This window comes from Pinus tabuliformis, chromosome 3_2 (genome assembly GCF_031772625.1).
Source record: "Pinus tabuliformis cultivar Carrire ecotype Pingquan chromosome 3_2, CPIR1, whole genome shotgun sequence".
Taxonomy (NCBI): Eukaryota; Viridiplantae; Streptophyta; class Pinopsida; order Pinales; family Pinaceae; genus Pinus; species Pinus tabuliformis.
The window spans coordinates 1,263,856,572-1,263,864,929 of record NC_142302.1 but is presented as its reverse complement, the minus strand read 5'-3'; positions in this window follow the sequence as shown (position 1 = coordinate 1,263,864,929).

Genomic DNA, 8,358 nt, shown 5'->3' with positions numbered 1-8,358 from the left:
ATGGAGGGTCATTTGTAGGGTAACCGTTCATGAGAGAAGCTTATGTAAATTTTCATTATTTTATTAATAAATTGCCTGAAGTGGCCACGATGGCTCAGGCCGTGGACTGTTTCCTTCTTTGAGAGTTTTAACCATGTCAAGAACACTGGTGTATTGATCTGTGATCTGTTTGTGAGTGGTGTCCTTTGGTGTTCTATCTGAGGAACTTACCCTGTAAATTCCTACAAATCTCCATTGTGAGGGGAAATTGTAACAAAGTCGGTTTAAAGCGGAATGAATCTCCATGATAAAGGGAAGATATATGGATATCTATTGAAGTATGTCAAGCTGCTTTCCCATCATTTATTCCCTTGCTGCTTGCCTATCATTTATTCCCCTAAATTTTTTAGCTTGCTATAAATTAAGATTATATCTAACATTATTCCTTTCAATAATCATCTACCTGATTTAAGGCACCATCAATTTCTTTCTATTTTTGAGAATCTAAGCAACATAAGAACTCTATAAAGAAGAAAGAAGGGAAGAAATAAGAAAGAAAAAACCTAATAAGAAGGAAAATCTAAAAGAAATGAATATTTGCATCTTATTAATAATTTTGTTACATATTTTTAAAATATTTATATGTTTAATATATATTAATTATTATTATTATTAAATTATATGCTTAATATATATTAATTATTTTTATTATTAAATTATATATTTAATGTATATTAATTATTTTTATTATTAATAATATAGAATTATAATTAAGTTGATTTTTAATTATTTTTTTGTGAATATAAAATTTATTTATAATTAATAATAATTTAAAATAAAATTATAATTTAGTTAATTTTAAATTATTATTATTATTAATTTCACGCCTTTAAAATTATTTAAATGTATTTTAAAATAAATAATTATTTTGATGTAACTTTTTTACCTTATCAGTTGGTGCACGAAGTGTTGTATAGAAAGCACAACGACAGAGGCACATGATTAAGAGAAGGTCTTGCATTATCTGCATAGCAGACCAGTCAGGGGCCACTTCGCGGGAAACACCATTGCACACAAAGTCAAACGAGCTGGTTTATACTAGCCCACATTATTCAAGGATGCACATGCCTATGCCTGCAAGTGCCCGGTCTATCAGCGATACACCAACAGAACACGAAGGTCAGCAACCCCACTGCACCCTGTTGCACTGACTGAACCATTTCAATAGTGGGGCCTGGACATCATTGGGGAAATATTCCCATATTCATCAAAATATCATTGCTACATCCTGACAGCTACAAATTATTTCACACGGTTGACAGAAGTAGTTCCTCTTAAGTAAGTGAATGACCAAGAAGTCATCAACTTCCTCAAATAGAACATCATCTCATGATTTGGCGTTCTGGTATCACTTGTTTTTGGCAATGCAACTTACTTTTTGTCTTTAAAGCTTTATGATTTTGCATTGAAATATGGTATCGTGCTTAAACACTCAGCTAACTACTACCTGCAAGGAAATGGTCTTGCTGAATCTACAAATAAAGACCTTATCTCCATTATCAAGATGACCATTTACTCTAAGCAGCGTAATTGGCACTCCGCTTTGATGAATGCTTTATGGGCTGACCGTGTAACACCCAAACCCTCTCTGAGAACTTCACCATACTTCATGGTTTATGGGAAAGAAGGCATCCTTCTACCAAACATCTACTTGCCTATACTCCAATTGTCCCAAGAATCCCAAGGCAAGCCTTGTCTGCTAGTTCAGCGTAGGATGGATACACTTCACAAGTTGCAGGAAGAAAGGATGAAAGCAAAAGAAAAATTCACACTCCACCAAAACTGTATCAAGAGATGGTTTGACAAGAAGTCTGCATGGAATACTAACTTCGATGTGGGTGACTTAGCCTTGAAATGGGACAAACCCCGTGAAGACAAAAGAAAACATACGAAGTTTGAATCCCTGTGGATTGGTCCATACACTGTCTAGGAAAAGATTGGCCCACACACGTACCATATGAAATCACTTGACGAAAGGATTGATAACCTTCCTGTCAATGACCAAGACTTAAAGCACTACTTTCAGTAATCTGGGTTTACACCCCGTGCCATGTACATGGTCTATTTACTTCTTGTTGTCTTTTCGCTTTGCTTTGCTATTTTTGTTTTGCTTTGTTTTGTTTGCTTAATATCATGCTATTTTTGGTTTTTTCAATAAGTGCTACCCTCTACTGAGTTCTAGCTTTTGAATGAGTATGTGGCTGAGATCTAAAGAGTCTTGTGACACTGTAGCACTTGTTCAACCCTGTGTCTATTTTCTCTATGCTTGGTTATAACCTTCGGCTAATGAAGTCTCGATGGAAAATACAAGTCATATGTAAGGGGATCTATGGTCCAACCATGAACTTGTGTCCACACTGGGAAACCTCATGTTTGTACTTAGCCTTCTTCTCTGTGTGTTCAAGCTCATCCAATTAATAGAAACGAAGAAGGGGAAAATCTAAACGAGAAAACCTAAATCAGAGGTCTTACATGCTTCTCTAAACAAACAACCTCTTTTTCTCTCAATAAGTCAAGGTCCCTCTTCCGCCCCAAAAATAAATAAGTGCCTATGCACAATCCTTTTAAAAAAAATACAAAGGCAAAAGAAGAGAAAGGCTTCCTGCGTAGAGAGGTGAAGCATGCAACTCCACCAGGTATTGACCATGCTCGCTGGAAGTGGAGCAATACATGTGTTCCTGCATGACTTGGTCAGGGTATTGTCCAGGCCTGCTTGCAGCAGAGCAACACCAGAGATGAAAACTTATACTATGAAAATTTTAAACTCGTAAGCCAAACTACCGTTCCCGATTTTGAAACACTGTGATTAAGCTGAAACTTATTGTGTGTTCGACTGAGTTGGCAAAAGGTGAACCATGTTTGTCCATGGGGTAAGTGGGGAAACCGAATTAACCTGCACAACGATTCAATGCTCCCTAATAGACCAAGGCCCTGTGTTGTCAATGGACCGAAATAGAGAAGATGGTATTCAACAAGTGTGTCGCCAAGTGTTGTAGCGACTGCAACACCCTCCAAAATTTTCGCCTACATCAAATTTCAGAGCCTTCCTTGGTTTTTCCTTGATGATTGCAAACACTTGGTCTCATCCCATGAGCTCCTGTTGAGTCTTTAAACCCTCTTTTCTTGACCATTCACCGGTTGTCTTTTAGCATGTTGGTTGTAATGTCTGCTTGCAGTCTTGTTCTGGCTATGTTCAAGGTCTGTCTTCGTGTGTACAAGTTGTGTAAACTATGTAAGCATTTGTCACACTCACATAAGAATTTGTATGCAATGTCATGCAAGTGTCGTCACGATCATTCAACGATCTATCTCAAGTGTCGCACTTGTCGTTCGCACCCATTAGTCAGTCAAATTGAGCATGTTGTCTGGTTGGTTTGAGGTGTCTTGTCCTTGATTCATGTTGATTCTGTGTTCGCAAGGTCATGTATATATGAGTTCAATCGCTCACACACTTAACCATTTTTCCGAAGATCTATCGACTGGACCACCCTCCATTAGCCAGACCTCCACCAAGCTGCACTGTGCAGTCTCAACCCTCAATGACCAAGAATTGTTGCCCAGAATTGCGGAGAGCTTGAGGCTAACTCCAAGGCAGTCTGCACTACGCAATCTTGGAATAAACCTGATTGACTGTCACCTAGAACAACACAGAAGTTGCCAGGAAGCTATCTCAATTTGCGCTTCCTACAAGCATATCCATCAAGCCTCCTGTTGGTCAACTAGAGAATTTGACTGGGTAGTGACCCTCGGCTTCACTCCTCCCAAAAATTGTACAGAAGTTATCATCTTGCCTTCCTGCACTAATTAAAGAAATTACACAGACAAGAGGGATAGGCACCTGCTGCTTGTCACTGCACTGTCTCTAAAAATTGCAGAGTTTTGTTAGGGAGTCCCCCTCCCGGCCGGCCTGCCACTCCTCCTGAAAATTTGCAGTTTTCCTGGCACGCTGCTCAGCTCGGAAACTATGCAAACATGTCCTGCATCACTGCCTCCTAGATCTGCGTAGTTTTGGCCAGTAAGCTCCCGCAGCCTGCTCCTAGCCTCTCTAAAAATTTGTGCAGTTTTCACTGTGAGTGCCTCCTACTGTCCGCACTGCCTTGCCCAAAAAAATTGCGCAGTTATGCCTCCCAGCTGAGCTAGATCCCGTAGATATCACTACTTTCCTAGACTGCTCAACCCACCCTCTTAGTGACCTCTATGCAATTTTTCCCGACAGTGCCCCGAAGCCTCACATCCTGACCTGAAATGTGCTCTACGCAGTTTCAAAAGCCTTGTACTCTCTTGGTCACCTCCACCCAAAAGTGAAAAGTGATGCATCATGGTAGACTAGGGGATTTCTAGATTTGATGTCTTCTCATCATGAGTGATTGCAGACACAGATACATGGATGAGACATGGCGCGACAATGAATGGGATAGACAAGGAGCACATGCTAGGAGACTTGTTCGTGAATGGATGAACACATGAAGCACGCCAAGTACCAGCGAAGGGTATACATGCACATGCAACATCAAGCGTACTCGAAGACCATCGAAGGACCATACACCCTCTCATGTGGAGAAGAAGATATGATACATTAAGAGCACACTCATCATTCAATAGCACTACAACTCGACATGGACACCACCATCAACATGAACATACCCGTATTGTCATGTCGAGTCATGTCATGAGTCGTCTCAGCCACATCACTATTGTGGGCCATATTGTTTTAATCAATGTAATGTAGCATGGAAGTCCAAGAGACCCGCATACAAAGTTGAAGAGTCATGTAAGTCAAACATTCATGAGGGAAGTCAAAGAGTCACAAGGGTCAAGTTCACCCTTGGCTAAATATACCCCTCATTTGTACATGCAAAAGACTTTTTCACCTTGGCTCCTCCCACATAGCCTTGAGAGTCTGTAGTCTTTTCTTTGAGGAGCGAGCAGTGGCTCCAACGCCCCACTATTGGGGTTAGTGATGTATGGTGTACAGATGTGTCTTGGAACTTTCGCTTAATTCAGAAGTCTGTTAACAGGCTAGCACGTTTTCACACATGTATTGTATTCGTTTGTAAGACTATTCTTTGGACGCTTGTAATGCATGTTGCTTTAACCTGTACTAAGATAGTTGAACTATTTTGGTTGTTTTAGTGCATATGCTATTGGAAATGTGTTGTATCAGTTGTTAACGTTGTCTCGCCCGAGTGGACTACTCTGCCAGACACTTGAAAGGTTCATCCTTGTAAACTTGTTATAACGACCATCGCACTTGTGTGGACTATTCCGCTGGGTGTTGTACATGCTATCTGTTCACTTTGTGTTTGTGACTGCCACATTCATGTGGACAACTCCGCCAGAAGCCGCACATGTCCTGTTGTGTTGTGTGTTTCTAACTGAGTTGGGACTATTCCCTTTCAACTTGAGACTGACTCTTACCCTCTCCCTCTTAGTGAAAGAACCTAGACACGAGTTACACTAAGCACTCTCGAGGCTCACGAACCTTGTTGTTTGAAGACTAGGTATACCACTTTCATGTGTTGACAAGCAAGAGCTAAGGCATATCTTTAAGATGATTGCAACTGTGCCATCATACTGGATGGGACTCCTACAATAAACGGTGTGAGGTCTAGTTGGGGCTTCATACCAGAGAGATCCCCTAAATGTTGGGGGGTCCAGCACCGTCAACATGACAACAACATAATTCTTCAGAAATTGTCTTTCTACTCCGAATCAAAATTCACAACTTGTATGAATCTTGAGAGCTTGAATTCTAAAAATTTTGAAATTTTAAAGCTACATTTTTACCAAAAGAGTAACCCATCTTCATGCATTCCCCCAAAGTAATTTCTTTGTTCTTATCGTGCATCAATTGCAAGACTGATATGATCCAATGTTGTTGAGCATATGGAGAATGTAATTTTGTTCCTTGTTTTTGAGGTTGAATAAAATGTGATTTTTCCTTCAAAAAAAGTCTCTTATACTTGACGTCTAGGATCATTTGTGCTTATTTTTTCCCGTATTTATGGTGATAGGCATATTTATTTTGGAATAGGGCTTCCAGAATTTTAATTTAATTATCAATGATTATTTGGTCGATGATAAGGATTTCACTTTATGGAATATTCTAGATTATTCTTAAAATGTCATATGATCCTGTGTCATATGAATGTGAGTGATGGTTTTTTGGAATGTGGTATAGTAAGGGTATTGGCTTATGGTATTGTAAGAAAGCCTATTTAAAGTGGAATGAATATCAATGGTAAATGAGAGATTGTAACAAAATTTGTTTAAAGTAGAATGAATCTCCATGATAAATTGTAAGAAATCTTGTTTAAAGTGGAATGAATCTCCATGGTAAAGGGGAGATTGTAAGAAAGTCGATTTAAAGTGGAATGAATCTCCATGATAAAGAGAAGATATCTGGATATCTATTGAAGTATCTCACGCTGCCTGCCCATCATTTATTCCCCTAAAAATTTTGGCTCGCTACAAATTAAGATTATATCTAACATTATTCCTTTCAATAATCATCTACCTAATCTAAGGCACGATCGATTTCTTTCTATTTTTGAGAATCTAAGCAACATGAGAACCCTATAAAGAAGGGAAAAAATAAAAAAGAAAAAACCTAATAAGAAGAAAAGTATAAAAGAAATGAATATCGGCATCTTATTAATAATTTTGTTATATATATTTTTAAATGTTTAACATATATTAATTATTTTTATTATTTAATTAAAAATTTAATGTATATTAATGATTTTAATTATTAAATTATATGTTTAATTTATATTAATTCTTTTTATTAATAATAAAAATAAAAATAATATAAAGTTATAATTAATTTGATTTTTAATTATTATATTTTTTATTAATATGAAATTTATTTATAATTAATAATAATTTAAAATAAAATTATTATTTAATTTTTATTATTATAAATTCAATCTTTTAAAATTATTTAAATGTATTTTAAAATAAATAAGGTATTTTGATGTAACTTTTTTTAACCTTTTATTATCCTTGTCGCGGGGCAGTGGATATACACATTTGATAATGCGTTGAAATTCAATTAGGTAATGGCCGGCAGAAAGTTCGCTGGAGAGGGAAGGAGAAGTGGAGGTCGTGCTGGAGGGTGCACACCGAGGAGTTCCCCTGCAACTTCTCATCCTATGGCGAAGACGGGGCATCACAAAGACCGCAACAACTCTATTAAAACAGGACCGCTCACCCACCGCCACCGAGCTTAGGCTAATCAAAAAAGCATCCGAACGAGGGCAGGAGACCTCCAGAAGACACCGGGGAAGAGACGGGGGCGGCTTCTCAGGATTTCCTGAGCAGAACCAGATCCACAGGGCAACAGACCAAGACAGACTATAACCATACCAGCAAAGCACCAAAAACTCCAGAACATTCCCATAACTAAACCTGTATTTATCATACTCCATCCTGCCTCGAATGGCGCCCATCATAACTGCTGCATTGAATAGAGCCGAGGCATCACTCAGTCCAGAGCGTGCGAAGGTGGTAAGGAAATCGGCGAACAGGCTGTGCGGATCAAGGCCACCTGAAGTGAAACAAATGCACCCATTGATCCCCGAATGCCAAGGTTTAATCTGCGTCGGTTGATAATCCATGTGGTACAGGGCAGGCAGGTGTCGTCTCACCTCGCCCCACCCCTGTCCCATCACTTGTCCCAGCTGGCTAGACACCCGCATCCAGGGGTTTATATCACTGTGTTATTTACTTTATCTCTTTTTTATTTATTATCACTTTATCTCTTATCTATCTTTAGGATCATTTGTGCTTATTTTTTCTTCAATATCTAAATCAAAGCAACGAGCTTCACATTTGTGCTTATGTTTTCATCGTGCTTCACCCAAATTGTTTATAATGAAGAAATCACAAATATGTTATGTGTATTGCTTCCATTAATACGCATGCACAGGCTCTCTGGAAGTTGGATGAACATAGTCAGAAGGGAATAATCGTGCTCCACCAGGGAATGAACTCTGCAAGTTTTCCAATCCTTTCAGCAAGTTCTAGTGAGATTTCACAGGTGAGCTTTTGAGTGGGATAAGCGATGTCGAAAATCTTGACAACTCCATCATGCTTTTCTCAGAGAATTTGAGATCAAATTTGATGTAACATCTGCTTTCTGTACAATCTGCTTTCAATAACAAGTTGTCTCAAATTGCATTTCTTAGAATATGTTTCAAGAAAAACAAAATAAGTTGTGAGTAGAGATGCGCAGAGAGAAACAGACCTCTTTGCCACCAAATTAGTCCAAAATACTATGCTGCTATTTTGAAGGCAAAGGGAAAGTTGGAAATTGCA